Genomic DNA, 24,485 nt, shown 5'->3' with positions numbered 1-24,485 from the left:
CAATGCAGAATAATAAATAAAGCTGCAAGATCAGATGCACAATAAACCCAGGCCAGTCAAAAGCCAAAAAGTGTTTCAAAAAAATACGAACATTCTGAATATGACATCTGCAAGTTGACGAGCCAAAGGGACCCAATGCCATGCGAAACAATAGTTTGGCAGAAAGTGGGGTCTGAAAAGAATAAAAGAAAGTTTTTTTTTGTACGGATTAAATCTTAAAACCGTAGGTCCTTGTGTCGAGAGGCCTTGATTTGGAAAACAGTTTAATATTTGAATTATGCCTATGAAAATTGAGGCCCTAAAAAGAGTCAGCAGTCTTATGAGTTTACAACACAAGCCAAACATTTTTCTGGACGGCAAAAACGTGCCCTTAGTTGAAATTTTGTTGTACTTGAGAAACGTCGTAATATCTTTCGTTTCAAATCGAAGAAGAAGTAGATTAGAGGTGTGATTTGTCACCCTTTTTGACTAGTTCTATTGTAAGTTATCTACTTATTTCAATTAGTTTAAACAATCTAATATCTTTTCAAATAAATGCTGAAAGTTTTTAAGGAAAGAATACCCTTAGACCAGGGGGACCTCTCTGTTAACCAAAGAATGTCAAATTTATGCATAGGCCTATTCACATAGCCTAAATTAGCTAGGGAAAAAGTGAATAGCCTGTATCATCTGATTCAACAACTGCTTTCTAAGTAAATTCCATTTAACTTTTTAAAGGGGCTTAAAACAGCTCATAGTGATTAAAACTTAAAATATGGTTTAAAAAATGTTGAGTTCTAGCCTCTTAGTATATAGAGTGCTATAGGAGTAGCTTAAATAGATCAATGGTCAATTTTCAGAGTGTCTAAACTGTACATAACTACAGATCAGCCCTAAAAGCAGTTATGAGATCAGAAACTCTCCAACAGCCTAGGCTTTTCTCAAACAGTGGTGTAATTTTGTTAAATCCCTGGGGGGGGGGGGGGCAAAGTTGGAATCAATTATCTCAAATGAAGTTGAAGTGACAATGAAATCTGAAAATGAGTCAGGTATTATCATAAAGGCAAAGATATACTGAAGAAATCTGTCTTGTTCTGAGGATTCTATAAAAGCCTGTAAAAGAACTCTTCTTTGGCATTTCAGAAGAATATGGATAGGTTTCTGGACTGCCCCCGTTTTACTATGGCATGATGCAATGTTGGGGTAGTAACAAGAGCCCTGCATTCTTAATTAAATTTCCACCAATAATTTTCCAGCCTAAATTGAAAATGTGGTCTCTGTTTTGACAAGCAATGGAAAAGAAAAATTATGTTTAATATTTGTGATTTATAGAATAAATATCAAGTGATAAAAATTAGATTTTAGAATCAGAAGGAAATCAACTTTCTGTTAATATGCGAGTAAAATGGAATTACTGAAAGGATATTACCTTAAATTGTAGCCTTGAGCAATCTAAGGATTTCTCCTTGTGGAGCTCCAGAGTTGGCATTTTTAGTTGTATTCAGGATTCTTTAGTGACCAGGTGCACTATGGTGATCAATAGCTTCCCAATTGAGTTCATATTCTCTAGAGGACCACTCAGCATCCAGTCTTCATTTGAAGATATCCATAGATTCAGCAGTAACAGTTTCTTCATTGAGTTTATTCCACATGATTATGATTCTTGAGGAAAAGAATTGAGTGCAGACTCTGGATAGGGTAGGCTGTTAGAATCAATTATCCATAATCAAGTTAAAGTGACAATGACAATTAAATCTCAAAAATTAGTAATATATTATCATAAAGGCAAAGATATACTATAGAAAACTGACCTGTTCTGAGGATTCTATGAAAGCTTCTAAAAGATCTCTTCTTTAGCATTCCAGAAAAATAGAGATATGTTTTTGGATCACTCCCATTTTGCTACTGTATGATGCAATGTAAAAGGTAGTAGCCCTGCATTCTGGGTGAAATTTTTACCAATAACTTTTCAGCATAGGCCTAAAATAAAAATGTGGTTTGTGTTTTGACAAGCAATTGAAAAGAAAAAATATATTGAATACTTGTGATTTATATAATAAATATCAAGCAATAAAAATTAATTTTTACAATCAGAAGAAAATCAACTTTATGTTAGCAGAGTATATGAATAAAACTGAAATACTGAAAGGATACTTGGCTACCTTGTATTGTAGCTTAGAGCAATTTAAGGATTTCTCCTTGTAGAGCTCCAGAGTTGACAATTTGAGTTGTATTCAGGATTCTTTAGTGAACAGGTGCATTATGGTGATCAATAGCTTCCCAGTGAGTTTACACTCTCTAGAGGCCTCTCAGCATCCAGTCTTCATTTGAAGATATCCATAAATTCAGCAGTTATTTTTTTTCAGAGAAGGTATTCTAACTGTTGATGATTATTGAGGGAAAGAATTGATTGTAGACTCTGGATAGGGTAGGCTGCTTAACAAGTTTCAACTGATGACCTCTAGCTCTTGAGCTAGGACCAACAGTGAGGAATAATCCTGGGAGTATTTTAGCCCTCATTAACTTATAGGTTAAAATGGCATCACCTCACCCATATGGTGATGAGCCTCCTGTGGAACATCTTGCTGGTGGTGTGACATGACTATGGTTTTGCATCCCAAGTTAGCCTGCACTTTGCACCAGCCCTGGTGCAACACCTGTTGGTGCAACCTCTATTACAGCACCTGATCAACTCTTGTCTTGAATGCATCTATGATTTGGGACTGAATAGTGGCTTTAGAGGGGCTGTTCCAGTAATAATAATAATAATTTAATAATTTATTTTTGACCTGCTACAAAAAAAATCAAAGTGGAGTATCAATAAAAGAAACAAAACAAACACTTCACAAAACAGAAAAAACAAGAAACTAAAGCAAACAAGTAAGGCCTCTGTGGGTGGGCAGATACTTATAAGTAGACTGGGGTATTTTGCCAGCAAGCTCTGTGAGGTGCATAAGCACATTTGAAACAGAAGTTGTAAATGTTGGACTAGAGCTGGACAATCAACATTTAGGTGTTTGGCACTTATAACATCACAATCAATAGAGCTAGACTTAAGCTTCTTTATAGCTTGTGCCACCAACACTAAATTAATTGGGAGGATCTGGTTCTGGCAGAGTGACATAGGAAGTGCAGAAATAAGAAACCTCATAAAAGTAGCATGAACAAAATGGTTTATAGTGTTGAAAATCTGGTCATAATATTTGCACCAAGCAGCAGGACTAATTGGGCTACTTGTTGACAAAGAATCATCAATTTTATTTGAATTTACCACATTTTTCCAATCTAAATTACTTGGTGGGAATTTGCAAATTTTAGATTTTGCAGACCATAAATACTTTTTATACTCTAATTTAGTTTTCTGTTTAAGCTGAAATACTACACCGCTACGTGGTCGTTCACAGGAAACCCAAATACGTAGCCAAAATTTGGCTTTATTTTTCACTGATTTTAGACCCAGATCCCATGACCATTCAGGCTTCCGCGTATTAAATTTAACACGTTCTTTGGGAACAGCCACCCTCTCAGCTTCCTTCATGCATGATATGATATCAAAATAATATTTATTCAGAAAATTCTAAAAAATCAGAGAAAGAAAACCTCAAATAAGTTTTCTCCAAACTTAGTGACCAAACTGAAAACCAAACTGAAAGTAAGGGACAGCACATTCAGAGAAAAATACTGGTGCTCACATTGAGCACAACAGGAAACTTGCAGCTTCTTTGTGTCACCTCTTGTTTTACTTGCAATGGACAAGGAGAAAACTTTCTTCAAACATACTAGTTTCAATAAACTAGTAATTTCAAATGTTTTATCTTAAATAATTTTAATAATAACCATATTGATGTATAGCTTATATTTTTAGTTATTCATTGATATGTACAAGTCTCTTCAATTCATCTTGTGCAACAAGGTGTGAGGGTTTTAATTTTAAATATTTTTTTGGATACTGTCTTTTTTACTCTACATTCTAGAAGACAAGTAACATTTTTGCAAAATTTTAAGGCAAGGGCTAGTTTTTTTTAATACTCATGTCCATGGCCTCTGACAAAAAAGCACTGCTGCAGCAAAAGAGTTACATTATTTGATTCCTCATGTGACTATGTATCTATATATAATTGTGGTTACAATGACAACTTTATCCCAGTTTTTACCCCCCCCCCCGTGATGGAATCAGTACAAAATGTCAGTATTTTTTTCAGTTTGGCAATAATTGTGATATGAGCCAACTATTAATAAGAAATAAGGAAAAATAGCCTAGTGCAAACCAACACAATCAGCAAAGATTTGTATATTGTCTATGAATGTAGCTGACCTTATTAAGGGGAAGAGGCTTAGACACAATTATCTTTGTAAAAAAAAAAATCATGTTTAGAAACAGTGTTGCATTAGTGCATTTTTTTGGGGGGCGTTGGCAATATTTTTTCCTATGAGCCAACTATTAACAAGAAATAAGGAAAAATAATTCAAACCAATACAATCAGCAAAGATCTGTATATTGTCGACGGATGTAGCTGACCTTATTAAGGAGAAGAGGCTAAGATACAATTGTGTTTGTAAAAAAAAAACAAAAAAAAACATTATATTTAGAAACAGTGTTGCTTGGGAATCAAATGTAAACATAATGTTAATTTTAGAAGAAGCAATGCACCTATAATTATCAGATTTTCTTTTAAGCTAATAACCTAGGACAGTGGTTCTTATAAAAGAAACTAAATAGGATAAAAATCTGTAATATACTATATTTTATATATATATATATATACATATATATATATATATATATATATATATATATATATATATATATATATATATATATATATATATATATATATATATATAATATAAGTTGTTTGTCTGTGGGTCTGTTGAGTGACGTCATGTCATCATGTCGTCATGAAGTTAGTTGTCGTCATGTTTGTTATTACAATGACGTCATTAAAAGTATTTAAGAAAATCCTTCAAAGACCAATTTTTAATTATAAGAAGATCGTGGATGGAGAAATGTTTAATTGTAAAATGACTGAAGAACCTACAATGGCAACAGCCAAGGAAGCTGCTGAAAGAGTCTATGCCAAAAAACTTGCAGCTGATAGAGAAAGTAAGAAAAGAAAGCATGCCGAGGAATTACAAGAACAGCAAGAAAACAGGCTTGCGGCTAAAGAACACAAAACCGCGCAAAGTGATCACACTTGTGCCTGTGATGTATTTGTCAATCAGATAAAATTATTGTTGTGGTTGTAGTACCCATCTTCAAATGGTATGCTCCTAATGATTTTATTCATCTTGCTCAACAACTTTCCTACATTCTCTTAAGTCTCTAAATGGTACTTTTATCTAATTAAATAGGAAAAGTACTGAGCTCAAAATAATCTTAAGCAGCAAGGTAGAATGTAAAAATTATGAGGGTTATATTGCCATTACTTAATTTTGCATGATAGTACCTGCCCTGTTTGCCCAAGTTCTTATTAACTTAAGGAAGCTGTTTTTAAGCTATTAAAATGCCTCTATTTTTTGCTTTTACCATTTCAGACGTTCTCTTCAATATATCTTTATGTTTGAGTAAAATTCTAGATGACAGAAATTCTTAATTTTGGGCAAAAATTCTTTTTTGCCCAATCTTTGCTTAATCTTTAGGCAAAAATTTTTGCCAATTTTTTTGCTTAATCTTTGGGCAAAAAATTCTGTAAAATTCTTAATCTTGGAAATTAGTTGACTAATTTCAATTTGTCAATAATGTTACCTAAATGGATCTAGAGCCTAAATTATGAGGGAAGGCTCTTGAAGTTGTAACCTCTACTACTTCCTTAGGGGGGGGGGTCTCCTCTATTTTTACCCCAGATAGATTTTGATTTTTTTTTTTTTAAATGACCTTCTCCTTCAAATACTTCTCCTTCAAATAGACACTGATCTCTCATAAACTTTAGTTATAGAAGCGAGTAAGCCAAAAAAAAGTTGTTTGTTCAGTAGTAATGAGCAACATTAAATTTATAATTTGTTAGAGAGGCTGCCCCCTCCTCAATGTCATGCTCTTTATGAAAAAGGTTGACTTTTTTTCAAGCTTTGTCAGACTTCTTATCAATTCTTAAAGAACAACTGCTGAAACACAAGGGCCATTGAATCGGATTAATAAACTTTTTAAAGCACTTGAAAACTTCAGTGTAACCAGCGAGGATTTAGAAAGATGCAGTCTCCCTCATATAGAGAATAATTTCTGTTTATTTCAAGTTTTAATGTTCCTTCTTGCTTTGAGCTGAAATTTTTTTTTTTATTTTACTTCTGATTGTTTTTCAAATCTTGGGGGAAATCCCCCTCCCCCTCTGTGAAAAAGTTTTAAACGTAAATTCCCCCTAGAAACTTTTCTCCCACCATAAAATTCATCCCATGGAATGTCCCCCTTAAAAGTGTCTGTATACAATAACAAACCCTAGAGGCATAGTCCTTCAACTATGCCAAACCAAATGGCTATCTCAGAATTTTGATTGGATATCTTCGGAGAAAAGTATAGGAGGGTAGGATAGTTGTCCTCCAATCTTTTTTGGTCAGTCGTAAACGGTACTAGAACTTTTAATTTCTGTTTGAATGAGCCCTTGTCTGGTCTTCTAAGACTAATGGATTAATACAATTATCCCTGCAAAAAAAAAAAAAAAAATTACAACTGTGATCTTTTTTTCGGGCAAAAATACAAAACTACAAATTTTTGTAGATAGGAGGTTGAAACCTCTACAGTAGAGTTTATTGATATGCAGAATCTGATGACTTGATTTTCTTTAACATTACTTCACTTTTTGGGGATATTTACCCACTTATTTGAAAATCAGGCAAATTTTCTCTGGCTCGTACCTTTCAATGAGTTAAATTAAAATTATAAAATGTTATATGTTTGGAATCAGCATAAAAGCCAATCCTTTTAAAGTAGCAGATATCATAAAAATTTATTGTTTTAGAGTTAAGGTTACTTTTTGGCAACGCTGCTCCTTATTTACGATATGTTACCACAAACTGTTTTAAACTTACAGAAAAAGAAAATCCACAGTAAAAACAAGGACTGCGGAAAGGATCTTGAGCTTCAAGCCTTTACTAGCTTTTGATATTTAAGGTTTTATCGAATTTGAAACAAGAAAAAAAATGTCATAGATAAAAAAAAATCATGTCCAACTTACATCATTAGAATTTTTGCGCATTAGAATGAAAATAGACAATTTATTTGGAGAATACACGATATTAAAAGAAAATTCCAGAAGAGTCAACATTCCAGTTGCTGCCTGCCTGAATATCCACTATATATATATATATATATATATATATATATATATATATATATATATATATATATATATATATATATATATATAGAGGGCTCTTTCTAACTGAAATTAAGTGACCAAAAAATTCAAGGGCGACTACGCCCCCTCATACACTCATTTTTTACCAGTCACCGGGTCAAAACTTTGAGATAGCCATTTTGTTCAGTATAGTCGAAAAAATCTAATAACTGACTTTGAGGACGACTTAATCCCCCACAGTCCCTAGGGGAAGTGCTGCAAGTTATGAACTTTACCCATTGTTTACATTTAGTATTGGTTATTTGGAAGCATACAGACGTTTTCAGGAGAGAGGGTTCTGATGGGGGTCGGGGGTGGGAGTTAGGTCGGAGGGTCTTTCCATTGAGGAAGTGAATTTCCATGAAGGGGGCACTAGATTTTCCAGCATTATTCAAAAAAGGAATGAGAAATTAAATAAAAAACAAAACAAGTTTTTTCAACTGAAAGTAAGGAGCAACAATAAAACTTCAAACAAACATAAATTATTACCTAAATGAGGGGGTTCGTCCCCTCCTCAATACCTCGCTGTTTACGATAGTATTTTGTAGTAATTCCAAAAGAACTACATATTCTAATTAAACGGCCTTTGTGATTCAGGGGTCATTCTTAAAGAATTCGAACAGAATGTGAATTTAGCGTAAAGAGCGAAGTATTGACGAGGGGGCGAAACCCATCATATTCATAATAAAAATACACGAATTTCGTTACGTAAGCTAATCCGTAAGTTACGTATATTTATTACTAATAAAAACGTTCGTATATAAAATTTAAAGTTCTAGTGGGCTTTTTACCAAAAAAACTGGAGGGTAAATAGGTTCCCTCCCCCGTCCCTTTTTTCTCAAACTCGTCCTAAATAAATTAAATTTAAATTAAAATTAAATTTCTTAAATTAAATTAAAAAAATTAAATTAAATTAAATTTTTAAATTAAAATTCTAGTGGGCTTTTTACTATCCAAAAAAACTGGAGGGTAAATAGGTTCCCTCCCCCGTCCCTTTTTTCTCAAACTCGTCCAGTCAAAACTTTGAGCTATATAGCCAAAAAAAGTAAAATTAATGTGCAAATTTCGTTTAATTATTCATTAATTATTCATTCGTTCATAATTATTCATTTAATTATTCATTGTAATTTAATTATTCATGGGCCAAAATCAAAACTGCTTTAATTCAAAAATGTTCAGAAATCAAATATAAAAAAACACGTTTTTTTAACTGAAAGTAAGGAGCGTCATACGAATAGAAATTATTACGTATATGAAAGGGGCTGTCCCCTCCTTAACGCCCCGCTCTTTATGCTCGACTCTTTCTCACAGCTCTACTTTTTAAAACGATAAATAACTTTAGTATAAATAGTGGGGTGTTGAGGAGGGGACAGCCCCTTTCAAATACAGGATAATTTCTGCTCGTTTTACGTTTTAATGTCGCTCCTTGGTTTCAATTAAAAACAAAAATTGTTTTTTTTTATTTAATTCTAAATTTAGTAACATTTTGTTTCTAATTGGAAGAAGAAGAAGTTTGGGCCGCCTCCATTAAAAATTCAGGTTACATTTAGGCAATAGGCTATTAAAGAACTCAAGACTTTCAATAAATAATCTTAGCCAATGAACCGGAAACTATCTGTGATCCGGAAGTAATTATTTATGGGATTTGATCCCCCGCCCCCATGGAAAATTTACCCTGAAGAACTTCAAGATAATCCCCCCTTGGAAAATTCCCCCACACGCAAAATGGAGCAGTCACAGTTAAGGTGCAAAATAGGCACCTAATAAGGTCATTCAAATGTCCTAAGGGGTTACAAAAGGATCAGATATCAAAATAATTTTAGGACAGTGGATGGTTGGTTAACAACCTATTCCAACTTATAAAAAGAACTAGAACTATTAATTTACGATCGAAGGAGCATCCTCCCAAGTTTCTGTGACCACGAGGTGGAGAATGGGGATGGAGAAGGGGTGGCCCGTCTCCTCTACGGAATACATTCTGCCTATTTTAGGGTTTTAATGCTACTGTTTACTTTCACATTAACAGTGTAGTCGAGAAATATTCCTGGAAATCAAGAGGGATTATATATGAATTTCTTCCTCCACCCTCTTCCTTAGAACTAATTCGGTATTTATATGAAGGCTCAATGAAAGTTAGGATTTTTTGGCATTAAAATATGCCCTTTGAGGCATCTGACCCCCCCCCCCCCCTATCTAGAAAATAATAAGAGAACCCTATTGTAGAGGTTTAAACCTCTCATCTACAAATGTTTAGAATTGTGAATTTTTTACCAAAGAAAGATCATGGATGTGTAATCGCTTTCTGGATATAAAAAAGGACCAGATATCAAGAACGGTTCTAGGATAGGGGCTGGTTGGTCTCCAATCACTTTCGACTTAAAGGACTAGAATTCTCAATTTTTGTTGGAATGAGCGCCTCCAAAGTGTTTGTGACCATGAGCGGGAGGCTGGGTGTGAGGAAGAGGAGATTGGGGATAAATAAACCCTTCTGATATACCGAATAATTCTTGCTCATATTTGGGGTTTAATGCTACTCTTTTCTTTTATAATAACAGTATAGATTAGAAATATTCCCAGAAATCAAGAGGGATTATGTATCAATTTCTACATCTACCATCCTCGCCCCTTGCTTAGGAATAATCCTCTAAGGATCGATAAGAATTAGGACGTTTCGGTTTTAAAATGCACCCTTTGATGCATCTCTCTCCCTCCCTAACTAAAAAACAATCACAGAATCCTTAGGCAAAGATTTCAAGCTTTCATCTACAAATATTTGGAATTGTATGTATTTTGCCAAAGAATGACCATGGATAAACAACAGTAACAAGTAAAACGACAGGGAATTTACCTAAAACTGAAGATACTTTTTCCCCAAACAAATCCGAAGGAAATTTTGAGATAACCATTTGGTTTATCATGATTGAAAGATCCCATAAATATGTCTCTGGGGATGATCTGACCCCCCACAGCCCCTAGGGAAAGGGCTGTAATTCTTGCTCCATGGCTTATAGATAATATTTGTATTTGGGAAACATACGAATATTTTTCGTTTGGAAGAATTTCTCTGAGTTCGTCTACGAATTCTTTTTTGTCTTTCTTTCTCTTTGAATGCACAGTTTTGCGTATGGAGAGAATGTTACAGTGGAATTGCCAGGGGGAAATATTCAGCGGGGATCAAATTGTCTGTCTGGATTTTTTCGTGGACAATTTTGGGTAATAACTGCAATGGTGTTGCAGGGTGACATCTCCCTTCTTATTGCACCAAAATATTTTTGGCGTTTATTTTAGTGTTTTATTTAACTGAAGGGGTTTACTTCAAAATACAATGATGCATTATTGAGGAGGGCGGTAAGTCTGTGTGTGTGCGTGGGGGGGGGGTAAGATGCTTGAAGGAGTACGTTTCAATGTCCTTATTTTCTAAGCTTCATTGACCCATCAGAAATTGAATGAGTCTTCCGGACTTGTCGTCCAATCCTTATCGATCCCCATGTATATTTATGGCATATCGTTTTATTGGTGGTGGTTAGGGAGGAGGAAGAGGAATAGCAGTGTCTTAGTGTCCTAACTGATTCAGTTTATGTTTCTCAATGATAAATCCTGCATGTTAAGAATGGACAAATGGTATACTTTCAATTCTTCCCTTGGGGCTGTTTGTTCCTTTATTTTTACTTCCCTCTCAATATGGTTTTAAAATTCCAACTTAATACCCTTAGCCATCCTTAGATATTACTATTGTACATTTTGACAACCCTCCTTCTTATGGTGTGTTTTGATTTTGTTTTAAATCCCTCTCAACATTTTATGAAGGTTTTACCTTTAAATCCTTAACCTTTTTGAAGACTCCTTTTCAAACATGCCCCATCTCCCAATAATCAACCTCATATATAAAACAATGGTCAACTTCCGTAATATACAATACCTGCCCCAGGAGTTTTTGGACTTTTGAACTTCTTTGAATAAGATGAACACAGAACATATAAACAATGGTAACTTATATAACACACAATACGTGCCTCAGGGGCTAGGGAGAGAGGGGGGGTGGTCAGCCCCTGAGGCATGGTGATTTTCCTTTTCGATTATTTTGAACAAAATGGCTATCTCGAAATTTTGGTTAGATCTATTTGAGGAAAAGAGGGAGTAGGGGAGAGGGGTTTGCCCTCCGGTCACTTTTGACTCTTAAAAGGTCACTAAAAATCTTTACAATCGAATGAGCCCACTCCAAAATGTATACGACCACCCCTTCCGTAAAAACCTTATGTATGTCAACAGTGAGCAACTTACATAATTTATGGCCCTTGCCCTGGAAGATGTGGGGAGGGGGGTTAAAACCAGAAGTACAGTGATTTGAAATTTTGATTATTGTATATTATATTTTAGACTTTTTCACCAGATAAATGTCCTTTTTTCTCCTGTATGTAAATTGCTTTCACCTGGACTTTTTAAAGGCAAAGATTTTTTTTTTCTTAATCTAATGGTAAAAATAACTCGGTTTGTATTAAATTGTTCAGGATGCCAGAGCGTGATGGTCAAAGCTAGCAAATTGGTAATGAGGTTAAAAATTGCCCATTCATTTCCCCTTTTCCCTGATTGGTTGGTCTGCCCCTGACCCGCGAAAGAGGCGACTTTACTTCTCTTATGTTTACAAGTTTTGCAGTTAGTACACAATGAGTTCTTAGTAAGTTTAAGTTCCGGTCAAGTTTTAATCTTGTGAATAAAAGTGAGTTATAATTTACGACCCCGCTTTTGATCATTCTGTAGCCCGTTTAGAGTGGGGAAGGGAATTTTAGCAATTCCATAGTAGCCTAAATTTCAAGTGGGGTAGGCTACCTTCGTGTACCAATCTTAGTAGATAGTGGCACTAAGCCTCTAAAAAGGATGCAGTTTGGAGAAAAATCATTAGCAAAATCTTATATTTTGAATCATGAAATATATATTTTTAATTGTCGGGGGGGGGGGAGGGCACTACCAGAATCATATGCGACTTTCGTATGAGCTTCTTGTGCGATGAAATAAAATTTTTCTGAACAATTTCAATCATAACATTTTTCGTCGTAATCAATATTCTTAGATAGGGTCAAATAGGCTACAGTTGTTTTATCTAAACAAGTTTAAATTCCCCAAAAACTTGTCAAAGTCTGAAGGGACCCCAGGTGTGTTTATTGCAGCTGATTGCTGCTGGGTTACTCCACGTGCATTACTAACCCAGGCGGCAGATGTTAATGCTATTCAGGAAAAATTTCATAAAACTCCTCCTTCCCCTACACCTGCTTTGCTCATTAGTAAAACTAGAATAAAATTCTTCTTTTTTCGTTTTTGCTGTCCATTATTTTAGCTTATAATTCTTGCATCTGCTATCCACTCGTAGAATTCATAGTTAAGGCCAAGTTGAGACCTTACAGCGGCTCTTCAGCTAATGAATTATCGAGGAGTAAATTTTGCACCGGTCAACCAGTAGCTTTTTTTTCTTGATTTGTTTGATCCGTCAAGACGCAAGTAGAGACGTCGTCGAGCATAAACCCTCGTTCTTCTGATCTGCAAAATCTGATCTACCCATAACTCTGAAATCTGATTTACCCACAATAGTCATATTCAGGGCCAGATTACCACCTTACAGGAGTCTTCTGCTAATGAAACGTTGGGGGAGATATGGATCAGTGGACCATACCACTGCAAATTATTTATGTATAGCATGTGCCGCGACATATATCGCTTTGTTGCCGAACAAAAATACTGCTTTCGCACCTTCTGATACGCAAGCATCCCTAGCAGTATTTTTCTCGTGATCAGCAGTTTGTAGCTCCGAAGTGATAGGAGATTCGAACTCAAAATTTTTCTTGGTGACGGGGATCGTGAAATACGATAGAAGAGTTCTCAAGCTCTTTTTATTATGTTCTCAAAATTCCTAGAAGTTTTCCAGAAAAATATGAGATTCTGTTTTTTTCTCTTTGTTCTACATGATGTTAAAACTAAATTATCCTAGCCGTATAGACTTTTTCAGAACTCCTGCAGAACATTAAAACATTTTCTGAGAACTGGAGAACAAACTTCTGCGTTTCTTTTAGATATCTTGGAAATAATTCTAGAAAAGTTGATCTCTAATACCAAATTCTGATTTTTGTGGCACTTGGTATTTACCAAGTGACATATAGCGATCGCGATTTCTGTCGGTCTGTCGGTCCTTGTTTTGCTAGTTTGGGCACTTACAGATAAGGTAGGACGATGAAATTTGGCAGGCATATCAGGGACCAGACCAGATTAAATTAGAAATAGTCGTTTCCAGATTCAAACATCTGGGGAGAGTGGGAGACGGTTAAATCGGAAAAATTAAAAAAAGGAGGTGTTTTTAACTTACGAATGGGTGATCGGAACTTAATGAAATTTGTTATTTAGAAGGATATCGTGCCAGAGCTCTCATTTTAAATCCTGACCGGATCTGCTGACATTTGGGGGGAGTTGGGGGGAGAATGGAAATATTGGAAAACACTTAGAATGGAGAGATCGTGATGAAACTTGGTTGGAAAATAAGCACAAGTCCAAGATACGTGAATGAAATAACCGGACCAGATATGTTCTCTTTGGGGGAGTGGGGGAGAAGGACCTAATTCGGAAAAATTCGAAAAAATGAGGTATTTTTAACTTAAGAACGGGTGATTGGATCCCAATGAAATTTGATATTTAGAAGGACCTCGTTTCTCAGAACTCTTATTTTAAATCCTGACTGGATCCAGTGTCATTGGGGGGGGGGTTGAAGGAGGCTACCGGAAATCTTGGAAAACGCTTAGAGTGGAGAGGTTAGGATGAAACTTGGTGGGGAGAATAATCACAAGTCTTAGATACGTGATTGAAATAACCGGACCGGATCCGCTCTCTTTGGGGGAGTTGGGGAGGGGATCTAATTTGGTAATTTGGAAAAATCAGAAAAAATGAGGTATTTTTAACTTACGAGCTGGCGATTGGATCCTAATGAAATTTGATATTTAGAAGGACCTCGTGTCTCAGAGCTCTTGTTTTAAGTCCTGACCGGATCTGGTGACATTGGGGGAGTTGGAGGAGGAAACCGGAAATCTTGGAAAACGCTTAGAGTAGAGAGATCGTGACGATACTTGGTGGGAAGAACAAGCACAAGTCCTAGATACGTTATTGACATAACAAGACCGGATTGGCTCCTTTGGGGGAGTTGGGGAGGGGCGGGTTAATTCGTAAAAATTAGAAAAAATGAGGTATTTTTGACTTACGAATGGGTGACCAGGTCCTAATGAAATCTAATATTTAGAAGGACCTCGTGTCTCAGAACTCTCATTTAAGATCCTGACCGGATCCGTTGACATTGGGGGAAGTTAGCGAGGGAAACCAGAAATCTTGGAAAACGCTTAGAGTGTTGAGATCAGGATGAAACTTGGTGCAAAGAATAAGCACATGTCCTAGATACGTTATTGACATATCTGGGCCGGATTTGCTCTCTTTGGGGGAGTTGGGGGGATTTGCTAGTTTGGGCACTTCAGATAAGCTAGGACGATTAAAGTTGGCAGGTATATCAGGGATCAGACTAGATTAAATTAGAAATAGTCTCTTCCCCGAGTAGATTATCTGGGGGGTGGAGCGAACAAGATAGTCGATAAGAATTTTATTGCCAATAAAAGAAATGATTGTTCTTCTTAAGTATGGCTTGTGGTCTAGGGGTATGATTCTCGCTTAGGTTGTGAGAGGTCTCAGGTTCGAATCTCGGACCACCCCAGTTTTTACACGAAGAAGATCCAAAACTAGATACGTGATCAGTATAACGATCGCTGAAAGTTGGCAGGCGTATCAGGAACCCGACCAGATTAAATCAGAAATAGTCGCTTCCCCGATTTGACCATCTGGGGGAAGTGAAAGGGTGTTTAGTCCGAAAAAATTAGAAAAAATCAGGTATTTTTAACTTGCGAACGAGTTATCGGATCTTAACGAAATTTAATATTTAGGATGACCTCGTGTTTCAGAGCTCTTATTTTAAATCCCGACCGAATCCGGTGGCATTGGTGAAAGTTGGAGGGGGAAACCGGAAATCTTGGAAAACGCTTAGAGTGGAGGGATCATAATGAAACTTAGCGGGAAGAAGCTCTTGGCTCTTCCGACGTCGTTACAAGTGCCATATGAGCTCTTGGCTGTTGTTTGGGTTTTACACATAATGGCTTGAACTTTATTATAGAACTATTTGAACTTTATTATTATTACATCGCTTCGTTCATTTAGAAATCATTTCCAAAGGTTACATGACGCACCAAATTTTCTGATATCTTAGAGAAATTTTTTTCTAGAAAAGGATTGATTTGTTTTCGATCAAGGATAAACAGATCTTGATCTTCTAAGAATTGGAGCTGTTGTTGGTTTTCAAAAACGAAATGCGTTCCGTGACTTTCTATTTTGAGTTTTTGCCATGCAAATTCCCAACATTTTACCTGAATAAAATATCCCAGCTTAGAAGCTAAACTTTTTAGAAGTCGAATATTTTGAATACTGATAATGCTTCATTTCTTCGAAAACCTAAGCAGAAGTTCTGTATCTTTCATATAATTTTGGGAAATAGTACCGTAGATCCTGATTTCTAAACAGAGAAGTTCCAATTGTTTTTCTATTTTTTTTTTTTTATTCAGATTTTTATTATATTTTAGACATTTAATGTCGTGTAAAGTAAGCAAGAAGACACGTACTCTTTTATATCTGAAAATAAACCTTGCTCGGAAAAATTAAAGTTTTCACAAACTTTTTAGAACTAAAATAATTTTGAATACTATCACAACCTCATTATTATCTCTTCGAAAACCTAAGCGAAATTTTCATATCTCATAAATTTTTGGGAAATAATACCGCAAATCCTGATTTTGAATTTGAGAAGTTCCTAGTGTTTTCCTAAAATTTTCGATTTTGATGTTTATTTTGTTTTAAAAATCTAATGCCATGAAAAGTCAGTCAAAAGACTTGCACTCATCTGTATCCAAAAGAAACCAATTAACTTTGAATAATTATAAAACCTTCTATCACCTCTTCGACAACCTAAGCAAAATACCATATCTCTCATAAACTTTTGGGAAACAATACCCGAATCCTGATTTAGAAACATTTTTTCAAAAAAATTTGATTTCGACGTTTATTGTATTTTGGACGTTTAATACATGAAAAGCAAGATGACATGCACTCTTGTAGATTTGAGCGAGAGAGGTCAGCCTGGCATCTGATTTAGAATTTTTTGCAATATTCTAAAATAAGTTTCCATCGCACAAATTTTGCTTCTGACTTATAAGACCAGTTAGCATAAAAACTAAAAAAAAAAAAGAACATAAAGGTAAAATAGTTAATCAGAATTTATAGCATTTGAGTGTCTTCATCTTTGACACTTAAACTACTCAGAGCTTTATTGCCAGCTACTAGTGCAAGTCCATTGGCTTAGTATAGTCTCCCGTGTATCTTTTTACCCTGATCAATAGATAAGTCAAAGTATTCTCCTCAGTTTTTGCTCAGCTTTTACCTTATCAAACCCTTCCCGATCCTTCGAAGAATATCTTGTATGTAGAAAGCCAACTATTCAACAGAAGAAAAAAACAAACCCTTTTTGCCACGAATATAGCTAATCTATATTATATATCTAATCTATAGGTAATAAATATAATAAATATAGCTAATCTATATTTATAAGTCATGTGAATGTATCCTCCTCTGTCTTTGTTTCTTATATCTTTCTTCGTCATATATTTTTTTTTATTAAAAGGACCTTGTAATACCCTTTTTCTTGTAAGGTCTTCATTTCCAAAAATAACTATCAGAAGTTACGAAAAGCCAAATTTAAATTTCAGGGCCAAAACTCAAACACGGGATAAAACATAAAAAAACAATACAGTTAAAGCTGGCCAAGGTTCATTCATTGACCACTGACTGCATATAAAATATATGTATGTATACGAACCGCAACATGTCAAAGAATTAAAAATAAAGAAAAAAAACTAGATAAAATATATTTAAAATAGATCTTAGATAAAACAGATAAATATTTCTTAAATAAAATAGATATAGATAAAATAGATCTTATAATGAGAAATAAAAATTTCCACAATGAACCGTTGCATGGATAATCATTAACCATAGTAGTACAGAGTCTTAATGCAGATAAAAACAAAAGCAGTACAGACACAGAGTTTGGCGATTGCATCGTACACACGGAAGTTACTTTCAGAAGTTATGCAATTACAAGTTGAACATACGAGTGTTTTAATGTCTTATTACTTTCCATGGAGGGGGGATTGTCCCCCCTGCCTACTTCTATTTCTGTTATACCTGCTACATTTTACTGCTTTACTGTTGAACATACAAATGTATCACCCACCCATGAGCTAAAGCGGCATATGTTGCTTCGGAACTATGAACCATAAATCATGGTTGCTGTGACACTCCTCGAGGCTTTGGCAATGGAGGTCTAGTTCTTTGTATTCTATATTATCTTGTGCGCCACCATGACATTCCTGGGGGGGGGGGGGAGTGCAAGCAAAAGCTGTTTTTAAAAATACTTGGAAGGGAGTATTTCTGATTTGCCTATTTTTGTATGCTTTTAATGTCTTATTACTTTCCATGGAGGGGGGATTGTCCTCCCTGCCTACTCCTAGGGGGGATTGTCCTCCCTTGCTACAGTTTACTGCTTTAAAGATTTTTAAGTCTCGTCTAAAAAGGAAAGAGAACTAAAACTGATAACAGTAAAATGTAATTAAAGTAAAATAGTTATTTTCGTAGCACCGATGCTTTCTATTTAGCCTACACCAGAAAATGTTTGACTTTGTTTTTCAAAGAAAACGTCTCGGGAAGTACAATTAAGAGGCTGATCACTTTCTGTCCAATCAGAGACTCGTCCATAGTTAGACAGAGGAAAAGAGCAACATGCTCCAATATTTTCTTAGTCTTTAACTGAATGAGGTGAAGGAACGTTCATTACTCTGTAAGTTGATAACTGAAAATGGTCGTTCATGCTTGTTTCGTGCTCACAAACAATGCGTTGCAATCTTGCCTCACATTCATTATACAAAATAATATATACCTGTTTCATATTTTTTTTGCAAGCTTGACACTTTAATAAATTCCACCTTTCAAAAAGGGAAAAATTGTAATGATTAGGGAATAAAATGGTGAAATAAAAATTGAATTAATTGAGAATCTTATACTTTTATCAATGTCCTTCTCCCTCTCCTTGATTTAGAATCGTAAATGTAAAATAGCTGATTTAATTTTAATATTCATCACTCGTAGAGTTTCCAATTATTAAAGAGGACTTCTAACTTTTTTTTATTTTTTTAGTTCTTTGCATGGTTTATTATTTTATAGTTGGTTTATTTGTGAGTGTTTTTATAATTCACGGTTTAAGTACTGATTTAGAATTTGACACTTTGTATTTCTTTGTTTTGTATTTATCAGCTTAACGCTACCTTTTACTAATTGCAAAATTTCAATCTAGGCTACTCTGATCACTTTCTGTTTGGATTAGACTCCTCATTTCCTCTGGAATAAGGCCTAATCAGTGCAGTTTGATCCTAATTTTTGAGTTGCCAATATAAAGTTTATCGTTTTTATTCTTGAATTGAATCTGAATGGATAGAATCTGAATTTGTAGACCAGCCAAATTTCCAAACAGATGGAAGATAACGAATTCGAAATTTCTAGTTTTTATTGTATGTTTTATGGTCCAACTGTTTGTTTTTGGTTAAACACCGTTTTCCTAATCCATTTTTGGATTAACTAAAGATAAAAGCTATAAAAATATGTTTTAGAGCAGCCTTTTACCACTGTGGTGACCAAGCTATGGAATAGTTTGGGATTACTTCTAGTCCTGCTGTGCAGTATGATACATTTTTTTCAGTTATGAAAGGAAGTATAATAGGTCGAAATTGCTTCTTTATTTAATTCACATTTATTCTGGGTCCTTGGGAGTGATCTTTGGTGGGAGTAGGCATCTGTTCATATTAGGTAATTGGAAAATTTGAGAGGTAGTTTGTGTAAACGGTACACCCCTCCCTCTGAGTATTACACTGTATGCATTTACAGGAAACTGTCAAGTTTTTTTTTTATATATTCTTATAGTAGTTAGGATGTTCTGCAATTTAGACTTCTGAAAGGTATTGCTTCGATAGTGTTGTAAAGGAATGAGGGTGGGAAAGGGATCTTGCCCTTTTCCCTCATCCACCTGATATTTCATGGGCATGCTTGAAAGACATCTGTTTTCATAGAATGCCATTAAAGTAACCTTTATTAGCATGCTGGGTGTGATCTTAAACCACTTTGGAGTCTAACCCATCTTGAACATTGAATGAATTTTGGATACTTGTGTGATGTAGCCACCACTCTCAAGCTCTGTCGAAAAGTTAAGTTTGGTTAATGCTAGTGGAATAAACAGAATATGATGGAAATTATTAAACTTTATCAACAAAATTGTGAAAACTACAACAAAGAAGTATGGAAGGAGGGGGGAGGGCTGCCCAGCTCGCATTATATTGAATATCCAACCTAACCTAACCAAAATACCAACTAAGTATTTAATAAAAAATATAGCTACAATGTAGTTTCCCACTGAGCCAAAGGAAATATTGTCTGGAATAAAGACCATGAAAATCGGTTATTATATCATGTTCGCGATACAGGATCTTGAGTGTGGTGGCTATAAGACAAAAGTCCCGAATTCTGAGAAGAAAATTGGTCAGTAAATGTTTCACCTTAAGCAGAGTAAAATATAGTTTCTTGAAAAAACACATGCCTCTAATACTTAGTGGACTGCACATTATTTTTTCATCAATATTCTCACTTATAGTTGTTTTGGGTACAACGTTTAAAGTTGTTCGAAGTAGACATTACTTTGTAAACCTCTTAATGTTTTGTCACCACATGTAGAAAATAGCGACGAAGACCACACTGCCTTTCCATAACAAACAAATACAAAGTAGAAACAATAGGCAAATTCTTCTCAAGACAGTGGAAATCAGCTCTGTGAATATTTTGGCCCTATGTCCAAGGTCCGTCTTCAGCATAATGCAGGAACAAGGGAGAAATATATATATATATATATATATATATATATATATATATATATATATATATATATATATATGTATAAACTTACATTAAATTGTGAGAATTAAAACTAAATAATTTTATTTAAAAACTTTTTAAAAACAGCCTTTTTTAATAAATCGGTTTTATAATATTTAGTAAACCGATTTATAATAGTACTGAACCAGCTACGAAAAGGCCTTTGAGACAGGCTGTTAAAAAAGCAAGGTTGGCTCTGAGAAATTGCATTTAATCACTTTGTTCTCTTTAGTTTGAATGAGTTTATATTCTCACTTCATTCTTTTTGTTAGTCCTGGTTGAACTTCGTTGAAGTAAGGATGCTAGGGCTGTTTTTAAAAAAGTTTTTAAATAACATTATTTAGTTTTAATTCTCACAATTTAATATAAGTTTATTTATATATATATATTCTCTCTTGTTCTCGTATTGTGCTGAAGACGGCCCTTTGACATAGGGCCGAAATATTCACAGAACTGATTTCCACTGTCTTGAAAAGATTTTCCCTATTATTTCTACTTTGTATTTGTTTGTCATGTAGAAAATGGAAAAAAACTATTCCATGAATTACGTATCACAAACTATAAATGCTTTTTTAAGTGAGTTGATGATATTTCTTCTACCGTTATGTTTTTTTTTCCGTTACTAGTCGAAACCAAAATAATTCATCGAAAGCACTTGGATTTAACTGAGTAAAAAATTCAAATTGTTTCAAATGAAAGTAAGGTGTAGCATTAAAACTTGAAACGAACCAATCCGTATATGAGGGGGCTGCCCCCCTACTCAATCTGTCACTCTTTATGCTAAAGCTTTTTAGTACTTTAAAAAAGGCTCCTATTCCAAATCAACTGCCTTTGTGTTACAGCAGTTGTTCTCAAGGCGTAGACAAACGACTCAAACTTTGGCGTAAAGAGTGGAGGATTTAGGATAGGGCAACCCGGTACTTCCTTGTTAGCTAGTAAAAACTCAAGAATTTAAGGTAGGTTAATCATAAACGTACCAAAACAAGAGGAAAATATAATAGTTCAGTTACAAAATTGTGGAAACCACAACAAAGAACTATGGAATGGGGACCGCCCAGAACGCATTATATTAAAAACGTAACCTAACCTAGCCTGAAACAAAATACTAACTAAATATCAAATTAAAATGTAGCTATAATTAAGTTTTCCACTGAGCAGAAGCTAATTGTCTTGTATAAAGGCCATGAAAAACGGCTATTGTCTGATCTTTGCGATACAAGTTCTCGAGTGTGTACTAGCTAACAAGGATGTAACGGCAGCCCTCCTTACATACTGAATTATTTCTGTTCATTTTAAGCTTTAATGTTACTCCTTACTTTCATTAAAAAAAAAACTTGTTTTTTTATTCAGTTTCTGATCGTTTTCCAATCATTCTGGAAATCCCCTCGCCTCCATGGAAAGTTACCTCCAGAAAATCCAACTCTCTCCCTGCAGAAAATTTCCGCCGAAGAATTTCGGGAAATGATGACGTCGTTTGCTGATATTTCACGTTGAGCGTAAAATTAGTGTTTCTTACGGTGGAAACGTTCTATAACTTTTAGTCCTTTCCCAAGGGGTTTGGGGGTCATCCCATCCACAGAGACGTAGTTCTTGGGCCTTTCAACTATGCTGAGCAAAATGGTTATCTCAAAATTTTGATCGGATGTATTTGGGGGAAAAGGGGTGTGGGAGGGGGACTAGCTACCATCCAATTTTTTTATCACTTGAAAAGGGCATCAGAACTTCGAATTTCCGTTTGAGAGAGCCCTCTTCCGATCTTTCAGAACCATTGACTTGTTACGATCATCTCCGGAAAAAAAAGCAAAAAAAAATCTTTCCTTCTGGCAAGAAAATGTACCAAGTTCCACTTTTATGTAGATAGGAACTTAAAACCTCGAAAAGGGATCTGATATGCTGAATCTGATTTTATGGTTTTCATTAAGATCCCTTGACTTTATAGGTGTTCCTTCTTTTTTCAAAATCAGGCAAATATTATCAGGCTCGTAACTTTCGATGGGTATCATTAAGCTTAAAGAACTTTATATATTTGGAATCAACATAATAAGCTTATTCTTTTGATGTATTAGTTGTTATCAAAACTCCTTTTTTAAAAATTGTGTATGCCATTTGGCCGAGTTGCTCCTTACTTACAGCTCGTTATCACAAAATGTTTAAAAACCATCACGATAATTCCAAAAATATTATAATATTTGTCATATTCTATAAATGAAAAATAAATTTCCACATTTAGATACGATCATATAAGATTCACATGCCATAGATGTCTATGGCAGATAAGATTCATATAGCCACAGGTGTCTAAAATCTTTTCAGTAAAAGTTACAGAAGTAAAAAAAAAAAAATACTGTAACATAACACATCAGAAAAAAAGTCGCCATTAAGAAAGACTTAGTTTTCTTGAGGTCCTTTTAGATATTTGTTAACTTTATCTTGATAGGATTGAAAGAACAAATAAATCATAAACACTTTGTACAGGGGTTCTAAATTGACTATGAAGCCAACATTGAGCTGAAATTTGGTCGGACTGTTTGAGTTGGAGGTATTCTTAGTCCTTTTAAGTACTTGTTAGCTACATCCTATTTTAAAAATACTGAAAGAACGATTAGATCGGAAATCTTGTGTCCCAAGTTGAAATTGAAGCCTATATTGGATTAAAAATTGGTCGGACCGTTGGGGTTGATGATACTCTTGATCCACTTAGGTATTTGTTAACTTTATGTTAAAAACGCTAAAAGGACAAATGGATCGCAAATCATGTAGTAAAAAGCTCAAAAAATAATGACGCCAAAATTCGATCGGACAACTTGGTTGGAGGTATTCTCATATTTCGCTAGTTTCTTAAATTTTTCAGTAGAATATTATGAAAAGATAAATTTTAATATTAAGAAAAGGTAAATGGTGGCATTCCAAGGACGCGCGAAGGGGGTGCTTGGGGTCTTCCCCTTAAATATTTTCCCCAAAATTATTGGTAATTATTATTCAAACAATCAAATAAGTTATGTTTGTGTTATTCTCCTCCCCTTCTCCAATAGATACTATGTATGGGACTGGAGCAACCTATTTAAATGTAAAAAAGAGAGTTTGTCAATAAATAAATTAGTTTTAAATGAAGAATAGATAGAAAAAGCGATACCTAATGGCGTATTTTAGAATCGGGTTACAAAGACGCAAACACTTTACTTGCAAAAAAAAGTAAAAGAAAATATTGATTCAAAGCTCTTAGCTGTTTTTACTGGTTTAATGTTCCACACAGGCGGACCAATCAAGTGGAGTTTCGCTTTCATTCTGTTTAATTGCTTAAACTTTTTTACTTTGCTCATACTTACTGCTAACTGCGCCCTCTACTTTATTTTAATAAAACTTAAATTTCAAGATTACAAAATGATTATAAAAGTTAGATTATTTATTTGAAGTTTTGCACCCCTAAAATTTCTGTGCCTAAAGTTTCTGCCCGGGGCAAGTGCCTCCTCAGCCTATAAAACCTAAAGCTACATCTGGATCAGACACTGCTACTACTACTAACAACTCACTGGAGCACCATGCCGCCTGAGGCAAACACAACTTTGCACGCTGATTCTCTCCAACCTTTTCAAAGTTCCGCTGTTTGCCTTACCTCGTAAATTTTCAGTTCCCTTAAACACTCCGTTGTGACGTCTTCCCATCCCTTTCGGAGACAATCTTCTTCTCAGACATCAATGGTGATCTAAATGATGAACAAACACCGTTTTAGATAATTTAAGATTAAGACGTTTCTTAAAACTCCTTTAGATTAGATTCGACCATTTCGTACAATTGAATAGTAAACAAATTAAAAAACAATAGTTGGTTGTGCATCATAGTTGTTACTGGTAGTTTGTCCCCCTCCCCCTTGTGATATCCTGACTAGCTAAATTTGATGGGGTGTCTCTTTCCAACATTTAAGTGGAATCTAATAATGGTCTAAGTTATTTTCTGTCAACGTGCTAAGGTTAAGCAACATTGTATCTAACAGTTATTCAGGGAATTGATTGTCGATGTGATAGCCAAGATTCTGTAACAGTGAAGATTTTTTTTTTGAAGTTATAGCCTAAAAAATTAATT

The 24,485-nt window shown here is 34.8% G+C and overlaps 1 protein-coding gene across 3 annotated transcripts in view; it reads left to right on the top strand.

Annotated features, from left to right (window-relative positions):
- The first annotated feature begins 387 nt into the window (after window positions 1-387).
- Window positions 388-24,485, top strand: part of LOC136035012 (cystathionine gamma-lyase-like) — a 46,503-nt gene continuing 22,405 nt past the window's right edge. The window contains exon 1 of one of the 3 annotated variants that reach the window (XM_065716592.1): window positions 388-479. The gene's annotated coding sequence lies outside the window, so the exon portion shown is untranslated. Of the gene's footprint in view, window positions 480-11,945; window positions 12,025-18,132; window positions 18,268-24,485 lie in introns of those variants that run through there. The other 2 variants (XM_065716591.1, XM_065716593.1) reach the window with 2 other exon arrangements.

This window comes from Artemia franciscana, chromosome 13 (assembly GCF_032884065.1).
Source record: "Artemia franciscana chromosome 13, ASM3288406v1, whole genome shotgun sequence".
Classification (NCBI taxonomy): Eukaryota; Metazoa; Arthropoda; class Branchiopoda; order Anostraca; family Artemiidae; genus Artemia; species Artemia franciscana.
The sequence above is the reverse complement of the archived record's forward strand: the minus strand, read 5'-3'. Positions and strand labels throughout refer to the sequence as shown.